Source organism: Odocoileus virginianus, chromosome 2 (genome assembly GCF_023699985.2).
Source record: "Odocoileus virginianus isolate 20LAN1187 ecotype Illinois chromosome 2, Ovbor_1.2, whole genome shotgun sequence".
Classification (NCBI taxonomy): Eukaryota; Metazoa; Chordata; class Mammalia; order Artiodactyla; family Cervidae; genus Odocoileus; species Odocoileus virginianus.
The window spans coordinates 49,592,118-49,605,791 of NC_069675.1; positions in this window are offsets into that span (position 1 = coordinate 49,592,118).

Sequence of the window (13,674 nt, forward strand, 5' to 3'; positions counted from 1 at the left end):
TCTAGTATTCTGACCTAAAGAATTCCATGGATCCAATGGAGAAGTCCATGGGGTTGCAAAGAATCAGACATGACTGAGCGACTTTCACTTCACTTCACTCTATGTGCCCAGAACTAGATGTTTCATTTATAACTGTTGTGAGATTTTACCAGTGTAGTGATCAGAGTTGACTAATAAACCAAGAGAGAATGGATATCAACATCAGAGAAGAGGAAGAAAAAAAAAATGTCCTTTGACAGCACTTGTGCAACACATCTAGCATTGTTTCAGTGACTACATTGTTGCAGAGACAGTTGACCACATCCATAGGGACATATTTCTCAGCAGTACCCTTAGAGTGGCACTGACATGAAAGAACATATTTTTCCTGTTACTTTGAGTCCTTATGTGGCTTAGCTATTCCTTGCCCTAGGTGAGTGATATTAGGACTGCACTCCAAAGATAGAGCTTAAATTTTTTTTTTTGAAGTAACAGTGAATACAAACTGTAAAGTTATTTTAAAAAAGCTAAAAAGTTAAATATAATCTGATCTTTCAGTCTGCAAGATAATTTGTCAGCCCAGCTGTGTAGATCTGCTCAGAAATTAAGGCTAGTGGGATGGGCATGGATACCGTTATTGAGCTGTTAGGTTAGCAGAACTGATTTCTTTGGGTGATGATCAAAATCATGAATTCTGGGGTGAGATGATTCTGATTCAAATATTAGCCTACACATCTAACAGCAGTGTGGCCTGGAATAATATTTTTAAGAATCCTTAAATTTTAGTTCCCTCCTCTCTCTAATATGAATAAGCACTAATCTTTTGGTGAAGACTAAAAAAATATCATTGAGTCAATAATCAAGAACAATAAATGTCAATGACTACTATTATTTTCCATTATTATTGTTGTTGATACTATTTCTATTATTTTCAAGAACAATAAATGTCAATGACTACTATTATTTTCCATTATTATTGTTGTTGATACTATTTCTATTATTTATTATTGATATGCAGCAAGACAGGCTTACCTGGTAGCTCTGTGCTAAAGAATCCACCTACCAAGCAGGAGAGGTGACTTCAATCCCTCAGTCAGGATGATCCCCTGGAGAAGGAAATGGCAACCCACTCCAGTAATCTTGCCTGGGAAATTCCATGGACAGAGAAGTCTGGAGAGCTACAGTCCAGGGGAGTTTCAAAGAGTTGAACATAACTTAAAGACTGAGCATGAGCACAATACAGTAAGAAAATAGAACAGTACAACAGATTTATGCCTCTTGACGCAAAAATATTAAATCCAAAGGGTTTACATAAAACGAACTTCGAAGGAGGTATGGAGTCCAAAGTAAATCATGTTCTACATTAAGTTAACATAAAATGGTAGTTTTTAGGGAAAAAAAGAGAAGCCAGTAGAGAAAGTGCAGTTTGAGAGATTAACAATTTAATGTCAACTACTTCTTAAATATCATTATGAACTTGGCATTTTTTTTCCCACATAACTCCTGGAGTGCACAGTTATTATCCATTTTTTGTACATAAGCAAATTGGTGCTAATGGCAAATATTCAACTTGCTGAAATTCTTAACAAATAAGTGAAAGCCTCAGTATTCGGATTACTACACCAAGTAAGGAAACGAGCATTTTTGCCAGCCCTTAATGTCGAAGAAGGCAATGGCACCCCACTCCAGTACTCTTGCCTGGAAAATCCCATGGATGGAGGAGCCTGGTAGGCTGCAGTCCATGGAGTCATGAAGAGTGGGATATGACTGAGAGACGTCACTTTCACTTTTCACTTTCATGCATTGGAGAAGGAAATGCAACCCACTCCAGCGTTCTTGCCTGGAGAATCCCAGGGACGGGGGAGCCTGGTGGACTGCCATCTATGGGGTCGCACAGAGTCGGACACGACTGAAACGACTCAGTAATGTTGGAAAATCCCATGGACGGAGGACCCTGGTAGGCTTCAGTCCATGAGGTTGCTATGAGTCGGGCATGACTGAGCGACTTCACTTTCACTTTTGACTTTCGTGCATTGGAGAAGGAAATGGCAACCCACTCCAGTGTTCTTGCCTGGAGAATCCCAGGGACAGGGGAGCCTGGTGGGCTGCCATCTATAGGGTCGCACGAGTCGGACACGACTGAAGCGACTTAGCAGCAGCAGCAGTGTTGGAAATGGGAGGCTCTTCAAACTACTTTACTTTGGTTATTGGAATGGCATGAACCCCAGGTTTATACTATCATGGGTAGGCAGTCTTCTCTATAAATCCTATCTAAATCACCATCCAGATTCCTAGGCATAACTTGGGATCACATTTACAATTTGAAAAGAACTATTAAAAATTATAGCATACTCATTACCATATGTAGGGTATGTTTTTTTTTCTTTTATTTATTTATTTTTTCCATTTATTTTTATTAGTTGGAGGCTACTTACTTTACAACATTGCAGTGGTTTTTGTCATACATTGAAATGAATTAGCCATGGATTTACATGTGTAGGGTATGTTTTAACTACAGTTCAGTATTATATTTGGGTCAAAATTTATGGTGTGTGTTCATTTAACTTTATTTCTACACATTCATTACCAAGAAATTAAGACATATTCCAGTGATTAGAAAGGTTTTTTGTTTCTTTTTTTTTAAATATCCACTTTTTAAAGATTGATTTTCTTTTAATTGATTGTCTAGTATATGCCAATTAGAGTGTGGAAAGTTAAAATAATCATTGCCATATCAAGTTTTGCTTTGGATGATTTAAATCTGGCAACCTAACACCTCAATATTTGAGCATTAAATATATAACTTCAAAACAATGTGAAGCTAAATAAAAATGGAGAATCAGAAGTCTGATTGGATTGAAAGAACTTTTTACACATACATCAGTATTATTATTGTTATTTTATTTAAAGAATTTCAGACAATGTTTTTTCATATATTCAAACAAGTTCATTAGGTTTCAATTAGTTTGATAAAAGATATTATAGTTTCTATCTAAGTAGTTCTTAATTGAAATTTATAGATCAGATATAAATACTATGCAAACAATGAAATAAACATCTTAAAATGAAACTAGCAACAATGCAAAATGAATACTTTGTCTTTTCCTTGAAAATTCTCTGTATTTTCAATATTATAACTCTGTAGCTTTTTAGTGTATATTAATTTCTGGCAAGGAGAATGAAATAATAAGACTCAATGATATTTGCAAGAACAACAACAACAACAACAAAAAATCACTGGTTATTCAATGCTTCTTCTCAGCCCTTCCATGAACTGTAAATATTGTACTTAATCTTTTGCATGCAATTTAATAGAATGATTTTGAAATTTAATCAAAGTCCCTGTAATATCATTTGTTATAGAATAAATAATAATATTATTTTTTGCTATATGAAACATATCTTTGACATGATATTTTTATTTCAGCAAAAAGAATAGCAGACTATTATTTTTAAAATACTCTACAGCTTGACTCTATAATGAGAAATCTTTGTCTCATTTTATAACTATTTTTTGTCTAATATTAGTACCAAGAACAGAAAAATCCCATCATATTATTCAAATATAGCTGCTTTAAAAGAAATATAATTTGTTATTACCTAAGAAGAGATGATATATTTCCACAAAAATACAAAAAAATGCAAGTAAATAAAATGTTATTTCCCTGGAGTTTGTTCCTATCATTCTCCAAGATCCAGATGACATGGAGGGATAGGAGTATGGCATTTTTATTTAGTTCTACATAATGCAAAGTCAATGTCAAATTGACTCTCTCTATTTCTACTAGTTCTCTCATTATACTATTGTGCTGTGATTAGTCACTCATTCATGTCCTACTCTTTGTGGCCCCATGGCCTGTAGCCCACCAGGCTCCTCTGTCCATGGGGATTTTCCAGGTAGGCATACTGGAGTGGGTTGCTATGCCCACCTCAATATACTAATCTAACATTTTCCCACGGGATCATTTTGTTTATCTAAATTATTTTCAGAAATTCATACTGGTGGTTTATATTAGATTCAGGAAAGATTTGAACATATATAAGATTCCTTTTAGTTATAGAGTATATATAAGTAAACATAGTTTTTATTTGAATATTTTGATTATTTAAAGAGGACTGAAGCCATCTATGGGGCTTCGCTGGTGGCTCAGATGGTAAAGAATCTACCTGCAACGCAGGAGACTCGAGTTTGATCCCTGGGTTGGGAAGGTCTCCTGGATAAAGACAAAAATGCTATACAATCTAGTATTTTTGTGTAGAGAATTCCATTGACAGAGGAGCCCAGTGTACTACAGTCTGTGGCGTTGCAACTCACTCAGGTTACCATTTATATTAACACCACTTTTTTTTTGGCTCTCTTCACTAATAAAATTTCACTGTCTTCATCAATATGACTTTGTTCTTCCAGAAAATTTGTGTCCAAGAAGATAAATGTTTAAATAACATTACTGTTTGCTTCAGGGACTTCCTGAAGAACTCACTTTAATACACATAAAACCATTCACTTTTCAGTAGACAACAATAAGCAATCACTTACCCTCTAAAGCTTTTAAAATTTATATCCACAAATTTTGAAATACCATATCATGCTCCTTAATCAATAGGAATTAAATACTTTCACTGAAGCACTTACTTGAAACCAGATCACAAAATTTCAGACTCCTTACTGATACTATTAATAAAACTCTGTCAAGGTAGTACTCTTCTTCAATGCAGCAAGCAAAAAACCCAGTTTCGACTTAGAAATATGTTTCTTGGGTTGTTTGGGAAGTCAGCATTTGACAAAGCTTGCAAACTTGCATTTTCTACTTCTATGTGGCCCTTTTGAAGATGAGAAAGCTACTTCAGTTTGTATAATTCTTAAAGAGCTATTGCTAACAAGACTTCAGTGTGATGTACTCCTAATACTCATGTCTACTGCAGCTCACATTTGTAAATTACTAATGTAACTTTTTGTGTCATAATTTGATTTATATGTTTAACTTCAAATCAGGAGTCATAATAGGTAGAGAGTGTTTTATTATCACATTATCTTTCTATTGTAACCACAAAGCTGATACCCGGCAACATAATGATATATTTTCCAAGGTCATGAAGCATGTAAATAGAAAAGCAAGGACGAACCCAGGTGTTTGGGAAACTGTATCAGTTGTAGTCTACTTCGAACAGGTGGTAGGTATGATTTTCCATCTGTGGAATTAGTCACCCACGAAATTACTTTTTTCCATTTAAAACATTTGATCATTAAAAAGATAGACTTGGGTGTTACAGGAATAAAATTTAAGAATCCTCACTTTTAGATTACAATGTCTCCTCCAAGGACACCATATCACTTTTGACATGACTTGCAATCAGGAATCTGAAACTTTCTCAATTGACTTCCTACTTAAGATATTTAAATACTAAGATAATAAATCCATATGTTTAGTCAAGTTAATTCCCTATCTGATGGAATTATGTTGTTTGTTTTGGATTCCTCTTAACTGAAAACTCATTGCAAAATAATTTTAAATTCAATCAAGCTTGACTATATCATTTGTCCCCATTAGGTCCTGCTTCTTACTATTTGCCAAAATTAATTTTTAAGGAAATCATCTGACTGGCAGATGGGCTCTAGGGCTGACAGCAACTCCTGGGCCATAAGATGGGCTTCAGGGAAGCCAGCAGCAGCAGTGAGGCCAGGGGGCCCTCCTCTCCTGGCATCATCCAACATCATCTATAGCCTTCCCCTGACCCCCTTCCAGCCATTCCAGAAGGGCCTTCGCTTTGACCCCAGGCCTCACATTGATGACACCCCATGCACAGTGAAGGCTTAGTCACTCAGTGAGGATGAGCAGTGGGACCTCCAGGGCCCTGGATGTGTCATCCAGCTACATGGAGTGGCTGAAGGGCATGTCCCTACTGGTGAGGGCCTGACAAAAGGTGGTTCACTGGAGAAGGGAATGGCAAACCACTTCAGTATTCTGGCCTTGAGAACCCCATGAACAGTATGAAAACAATCATATTAGAAAACAGCAAAATACAGTTACCTTAAATTGGGAATTGGAGCAACACTACCTAGAATGTTAAAATTTTATAGTCATTAATTTTTGATAGTTTAAATGAAGGGGAAAGAACACTAGTTATAGCTATTCTTAACACTAAATCTATCTAAACAATTTTTTAATTAAAAAAACTTATTTTGACAAGATAAGATGAGATAATAAGTAGGCATACAGGAAAACCAACTATAGTTGAGAAGGGGAGAATTAAAAATGAATGGACACTGTAATATTTAATTGTATCTTTATATGTGTCACGAGTATTCTGGCTTATATTTTAATTTCTTAAATGTGTAATGTTACAATGGCACCACCTGGGACTTGAAGATAACATAAAATGTAGCTGCTCAGACCAGAAAATTGCTCAACCTAAGATCTCTCTGGCAAATGAATGCATCACTATGTGGTTAACTTGAAAATGACTTGTGTTGTCAAATGACAGTCTAAGGAAAGAATATCTATTATCCATTAGTGTAGCCAATAGAAAGAAACTAAAGGTAAATTACAAGTCAGAAAAAGTTTCAGTAACAGTAGTCAGTAGGTAAAAAGATATCAAAAATTTTATAAATACATTTTTTCCTACAGAAAAAAGGTAAGAGTACCTTGAAGAATTGCACTCTAAATGCCCTCCTCATAAACTCTGAACATTTCTTTGGCATGATCAGATTGTAAAAATGAAACATCTCTGGACAAATAAGTATTATTTTTCCTTCCAAACTTTCTCATTGCGGCAACTGAATATCACAACCTGAGAGGCAGCATTTAGATTAAGTTATATTCTAGATTTAAAATCTTTTTTTTTTTTTTTTCCTCAGCAAAGCATTTCCCCTACCTCCCAAGAATGAGAGATGACTCTTCCATGGCTCACAATACAGACTACTAATGAGCAACAGGATTTGCCTGGAGGCTCAGCAATAAAGAATCTGCCTACAATTCAGGTGTTGCAGGAGATCTGGGTTCTATCCCTGAGTTGGGAAGATCCCTTGGAGTGGGACATGGCAACCCACTCCAATATTCTTGCCTGGAGAATCTCACTGACAGAGGAGCCTGGCTGGCTACAGTCCACAGCATCACAAAGAGTCAGTTACAACAGATTGACAATTTCACTTTACTCTCACTTTTCTGGGATTAAGGTAAACATAGATATCATCTTTGTTTCTGAACAGCTGGAGTTTCAGAGCTTGTCTTGTCTATACCAGGCATGTGCCACTTCTCTGCTTGGAGAATGGTGAGATTAAGGACTTTTCCACTTCAGCTTCTTTAGTATACAGTAGACACTTAATCTCATTAACACCTATGGCAATATATAACAGACGACTCCAACATATAGGATACCAGTAAAAGTTTAAGTACATTAACAGTGTCTAACCTAGAAGCCATCAGTCCAGATATTTTAAATTTCAAAAAACTTGAAACACTATTTATTAACACCTATACTTATCCACCTCAGTCCAGAGGGTCCTGCTTTCCCTAGTGTAGAGAATGTGATTCCTTGCATTTTATACTGAGCAGCTTAAAGTGATTTGAAACAAGTAATGAGGATGTTCTAGTCCTGGGAATGGAAAAAAATCTTAGATTGTTAGTAAAAGCTTAAGCCACTGAGACAATTGTGCTGTAAAAAATGGCAAGATTTAGTCTAATCCATTGTCTTGGTGTTTAATTCAGCACCATAGACATCATGATTGTATAATTCTTTTTCTAGGAGCTAGATGTTTAGCGTCATTCCCAACCACCACCCTACAGATGATAGTAGCTGTCTCCACACAGTGTGGCAAAATGAAATATCCCTAGATCCTGCAAAATGATGCCTGGCGAGCAATATTTTCCTTAGTTGAGAATTTCTAATGCAGTGCTCAATATAAAAAGAGACAGAGTATGATAATTTGCCCTGTTAGGCCTCTCTAACACAAAATATGTAGTCCAAGGTTATGTGTTTTGCCAATTTTTAGTATCAGCTTATTAAGCAAAAATCTTACAACAATGTAGCTCTCTTGCAACAGACAAGTGAAATAAATAGGTAGTAATACCACCTTGATTTTGCATAGATTTTTATTCTCAACCATTTTCTTATTGCTTTCTCTGCAAAGTATTTGTAGAAAAGATTCAGTTTTAAAGCAACATAGCAAGCATGAATAATTCTAACAGCTTTGACTTGAACGGTGGCCAAGTCTGAAGGATTTATAGTTAGGAAAGTCAGAGGAGTAGTAACTCCAAAGTCTATCATCAGCAGAATTCTATTAAAACTTGGCAGTGCGTCTTGTTAAACACCTGAAGGTCTCCATTGTATTGCATAGACAGAGATTTGCACAATGAAAAATTAATGAGGAAGACTGGGAGTAAATGAGAATGGTTTATCCCATAGTTTACCTTTTTTATATTTAAAATGTATGCAAAACCAAAATTAAATAGCTATATCTATATACATATACATTTGTATTAGAATCACAATGTAAAACTTGAGATCATTATCTTTGAATAAATCTTATATATACAATCAATCAACTAACAGCGATTTATTGTAGACCTAATAATTTCAGGTCATTATAATAGATACTGTTTTTGAGGTTGAGGGTAAGGAGAGTGAAGATCTGAGAAATTAGATGATAGAATCCAATTCCAAATTACACATGGAATGTTGAAGTAATGGCAAATGTGTTTAAAAATACTTTATACTGGCCTTTACCATTCATTACCAAATATACATTATCCAAAATTCTGAAAAGTTGGCTGATATGAACTCCTTTTAGATTTTTTTTCAGTAAATATTGCTTAAGAAAATAAATATGACTATTTCACATGATCTGTAATCATGATTATGCATCAGAAATTTCACCTTTGTTATCCCCAAAGTATTTAACTTATCAGGTTTAAAAATTCCTTTATTTATATGTACAACATAACAAACACAGGCAATTGGTTGGTTGGTTGGTAAAATTAGATATGTATATGTGTATATATATGTAAAATATACTGTATAAGTATGTATATGCATACATTTTTACATTGATCATCTAGGTTACTATATGTACAATAAATTGCTAAGTACATAAAACCAGGCTCTTAAAGATGCTGTTTTTAATGAACTCAGTTAAACAGATTTGCTTATAAGCATAAAACATTTTTTGAATATGGGGTGTTTTTCCATTGTTATCCAGATTTTTAATTACTATATAACTAAAATTTTGTTTTACTAAGATGCCTGTTAAGGAGATTGTTTCAGGATTAAATTGTATTGCTCCAAACCTTTATACATTATACATTTTCCATCTCAAGTTATTTAAGAATGACAACAGAGGTCTGAAAAAAAAGACAAGATAATTATTTGAAAGAAAATTAAATGACCAGGGAATAGAGTAATAAATGAAAAATTGACCTCTAATTTTAAAATGTCATCTGGTTCTGACCAGGAGTCCTCAGCATATTGTTTCCTAACTTTCATCATATTTTATATAGAGGCAATATAATAGATGAAAACTCACATCACCAACTTAAACTAAGATTAGTTTCAAATCTATCATTAAAGTTCAGTAGGGCACAGAAGACAGTCTACCTGCATTACACACAGAGTGAAATGTCTGTCAGAAACGCGAAAGTAGTTAATCCCACTTTCTCCTCTGTCTACCACTTGAATAATAAACACAAACTCTTCACAGGAGCCCATTACCCTGAAATCTATTCCTGGAACAAATGGCCTTTTGCCATCAGAAAACCACCTTCCTTATCTCTTCACATATTCATACCTAAGTCAGTTAGAACCATATATGGAAACTTTCAGGAAAACACGTGCAAATGTCCATTAAGGACCACAGATGTATCACAATCTAGAAGGTATAATTTTTGCAACTGCCACAAACAAGAAAAAAAAATATTTGACAAAGAATTATGGTGACATTAATTTTTGATTTACCGAGGTATTCAGAGTTAAGCAGTAGGACATATCTGTATTTCAGACTTACAGAATTACATTAGATCAAAGGCTGCTATTTGAATTTGGAACTGGCAAAAAGCCATTAAATATCTACTCATCATCCCTCTTGATCTAATAACAGATTGGATCTTTACTTACTAATCCAGAAATCGTGCCAAGGGCAATATTCAAACTCTGTTTATTAGATGAAATTAAGGCAGAAGTTTTATTTTACTGAAAGATGAGAAACACATAAAACAACAATGTAAAACATTTTAAAAAATCAACATAGATTGAAAAAAAGTCACATTACCACACATCCAGTAGAATTAAATAACAACAAAAAAATACTTAAAAAATGAAACAAAATTTAAAACTTTTTGAATGTAAATGATAAGATAGGTGATAGCATGACTTCTGTAGAAAATGGCAAGTTAAATGCAAGATAAGAGGAAAAGTCAGCTATATAAAATTAAAAGCAGGTAGGGAAGATACCAAGAAAATTGGAAACACAAAAATCAAAGTATTATTTTTTTCAATATAGATTAAGAGTAGAACTGATGTTTAGTAAATGCAAGTTTGTCTTAACAAAGAGACTTCAGTCATTTTCTGATGATTTTCTCCAAAAAAAATCCCTGAAAATTTAGAGAAAAAATGATGACGGTTTGCTTAATATGGTGAAAAGGAAATGAACCATATTAAAATAATAATAATCATAAATCATCATCAGTAGTAATAACATTATTTTTTCTAAGACTTCTGCTTATATCAACTAAAAAGGATTACTCACATCCAAAGAAAAACATTGAGAAGTATATCTTATTTCCCTATAGCTTTAAAAGCCATTATTGCAAAGACAAATTCCTTAAGATACTTAAACATTTTTTAAAAAAGCAGATCAAGTTGCCCCCCAAAAAAATACCCCAGCTGGTGTCAGACTTTTGGTTTTCACTCCATATTGGGAATTAGAAGAGAATTGCAACAAGTACATAGAGGTGTGTTGTTATTGTGGCAATCATTTTTTATATAGCAATGTTATATTACAAGTATGAAATCAACAGAAGTGAATTTCTCATATAGGCAAAAATGTGCCTTTCATGAGATAAATGCTCAAAAAAGTGACTTAACAAGATATTTATGATATAATGCTAGAAAAATTATTAAATAAAATATTGTATAAAGAAAATTTTTAAATTTAGTTTTGGCTACACTGAGTCTGTTGCTGCATGTGGCTTTTCTCTAGTTGCAGTGAGCAGTGGCTATTCTCTAGTTGTGGTGCATGGGATTCTCATTTCTGTGGCTTCTCTTGTTAATTACAGGCTCTAGGCTCTCAGGTTTCAGCAGTTTTGGCTCTCAGGCTCAGTAGTTCAGACTCACAGGCTTAGTTACCCTGCAGATTACCCTGTAATCTTCCTGGACCAGGGGTTGTACCCATGTCTCCTGTATTGGCAGACAGATTCTTTGCACTGGACCACCAGGGAATCCCTGCAGAAATTATTTAATTAATATTGGACTGTCAACTCAAGAAGAGATTTGTTCATGTACTATAAATTGGAGGTTATAAACCCAGGGGGTCCTGGAGGGTTTTGATTAGCTTTCTCCTCTCTTCACTTCTATCTTTATTTTGAAAACAAGAAAAGTACTACACAATAACTTTTAGCTTATTGATAGTCACCTATAATAATAGCACAACTTAATTCAAGTGTCAGATAATTCAAGGCCAATAAAACAAATCTTAGGTTGTCTTATCTAATGCATTTAAATATCTTTTTTGCTTATTGCACTTAAAATTAACCTATACTTTTCTTTTAGAGAGACGAGAGATCTCTTCAAGAAAATTAGAGATACCAAGGGAACATTTCATGCAAAGATGGGTTTGATAAAGGACAGAAATGGTATGGGCCTAACAGAAGCAGAAGATATTAAGAGGTGGCAAGAATACACAAAAGAACTGTACAAAAAAGATCTTCACGACCCAGATAATCACAATGATGTGATCACTCACCTAGAGCCAGACATCCTGGAATGTGAAGTCAGGTGGGCCTTAGAAAGCATCACTACGAACAGAACTAGTGGATGTGATGGAATTCCAGTTGAAGTATTTCAAATCCTGAAAGATGATGTTGTGAAAGTGCTGCACTCAATATGCCAGCATATTTGGAAAACTCAGCAGTGGCCACAGGACTGGAAAAGGTCAGTTTTCATTCCAATCCCTAAGAAAGGCAATCCCAAAGAATGTTCCAACTACCGCACAATTGCACTCATCTCACAAGCTAGTAAAGTAGTGCTCATAATTCTCCAAGACAGGCTTCAGCAATACATGAACCGAGAACTTCCAGATGTTCAAGCTGGTTTTAGAAAAGGCAGAGGAATCAGAGATCAAATTGCCAACATTCGCTGGATCATCGAAAAAGCTAGAGTTCCAGAAAAACATCTATTTCTGCTTTATTGACTACGCCAAAGTCTTTGACTGTGTGGATCACAACAAACTGTGGAAAATTCTTCAAGAGCTGGGAACACCAGACGACCTTACCTGCCTCTGGCAAAATCAGTATTCAGGTCAAGAAGCAACAGTTAGAACTGGACATGGAACAACTGACTGGTTCCAAACTGGGAAAGGAATACATCAAGGCTGTAAATCATCACACTGTTTATTGAACTTATATGCAGAGTGCATCATGCAGAATGCTGGGCTGGATAAAGCACAAGCTGAAATTAAGATTGCAGGGAGAAATATCAGTAACCTCAGACATGCAGTTGACACCGCCTTTATGGCAGAAAGTGAAGAGGAACTGAAGATCCTCTTGATGAAAGTAAAGAGGAGAGTGAAAAAGCTGGCTTAAAATTCAACATTCAGAAAACTATCTTGGCATCTGGCCCCATCACTTCATAGCAAATAGATAGGGAAACAGTGGAAACAGTGGCAGACTTTATTTTTTGGGACTCCAGAATCACTGCAGATGGTGACTGCAGCCATAAAATAAAAAGATACTTACTCCTTGGAAAAGACTATGACCAACCTAGACAGCATATTAAAAAGCAGAGACATTACTTTGCCAACAAATTCCTTCTGGTCAAAGCTATGGTTTTTCCAGTGGTCATGTATGGATGTGAGAGTTGGACTATAAAGAAAGCTGAGTGCTGAAGAATTGATGATTTTGAACTGTGTTGTTGAAGGAGAGTTGAGAGTTGAGAGTCCCTTGGACTGCAAGGAGATCCAACCAGGCGATCCTAAAGGAAATCAGCCCTGAATATTCATTGGAAAGACTGATGCTAAAGCTGAAACTCCAATACTTTGGCCACCTGATGCCAAAGACAGACTCACTGGAAAATACCCTGATGCTAGAAAGATTGAAGGCAGAAGGAGAAGAGGATGACAGAGGATGAGATGGTTGGATGGAATCACCAACTCAATCAACATGAGTCTGAGCAAGCTCTGGGAGCTGGTGATGGACAGGGAAGCCTGGGCTTGCTGAAGTCCATAGGGTCACAGAATCAGCATGACTAAGTGACTGAACTTAACTGAACTGATAATTGAACAAAAATATCTTATCTTTTTCTCTTTCTTTCTTTACTTATTTCTTTATCTATTTGTTTTTGGCTGCAAAAGGGTGACATGTGAAATCTTGAGTTCACTGACAGAAGATCAAACCCATGACCCCTGCACTGGAAGTGTGGACTCTTAACCTCTGGACTTGCAGAGAATTCTCTTATTAAAAAGCAAGTGCTATTTTAAAAATTCAGCTT